General features: G+C 43.5%; 1 protein-coding gene across 3 annotated transcripts in view; it reads right to left on the reverse strand.

Annotated features, from left to right (window-relative positions):
• cdk19 (cyclin dependent kinase 19) overlaps positions 1-649 on the reverse strand; it is a 72635-nt gene that overhangs the window by 69486 nt on the left and 2500 nt on the right. The window lies entirely within an intron of this gene.

The raw sequence follows: 649 nt of genomic DNA on the forward strand, positions 1-649 counted from the left end.
TCCACCGGAGGTTAGAACGCCAACACAGAGACAGAGGAAGGGGACGGACAGCCAGCCAACAGAGGCACAATTCCAGATTGTATATATTTACTTCTTTAAAACACTGACAATATGGGCACCCGGATAGCTCAGTTGGTAGAGCGGGCACCCATGTCCGGAGGGTCACTGCTCAACGCAGCGAGCCCGGGTTCAACTCAGACCTGCAGCCCTTTGCTGCATGTCATTTCCCTCTCTCTCATAATACTGTTAAATATCCAATTAAATACTTTAATTGTGCGGATATCGCACACGCAACGTTTGGCTGTCTTTGTTGAATACAATCCAGTCTAACAGCAGCAACTCTCCACATTCCATTCATAGTTTATCTTTCCAAGTATTCCAGAATATTACATTTTACAAACTGTAGCACTGTATCACAGCATTAAAGCGCCCATATTATGCTCATTTTCAGGTCCATAATTATATTTTGAGGTTGTACCAGAATAGGTTTGCACATTGCTGCGGATCCTCATTTCACCTTGTGTGTTTGGATCTCTGTTTTAGTTACAGAGTGAGACATCTTACTTCTATACTATTCTATACTACTTTCTCCAACCTTGGTCAGTACAAGGCAGGATTAGCTGGGAGACTTCTTCTAAACGAGGGACAC

The sequence above is a fragment of the Etheostoma spectabile genome, chromosome 18 (genome assembly GCF_008692095.1).
Source record: "Etheostoma spectabile isolate EspeVRDwgs_2016 chromosome 18, UIUC_Espe_1.0, whole genome shotgun sequence".
In the NCBI taxonomy this organism is placed as follows: Eukaryota; Metazoa; Chordata; class Actinopteri; order Perciformes; family Percidae; genus Etheostoma; species Etheostoma spectabile.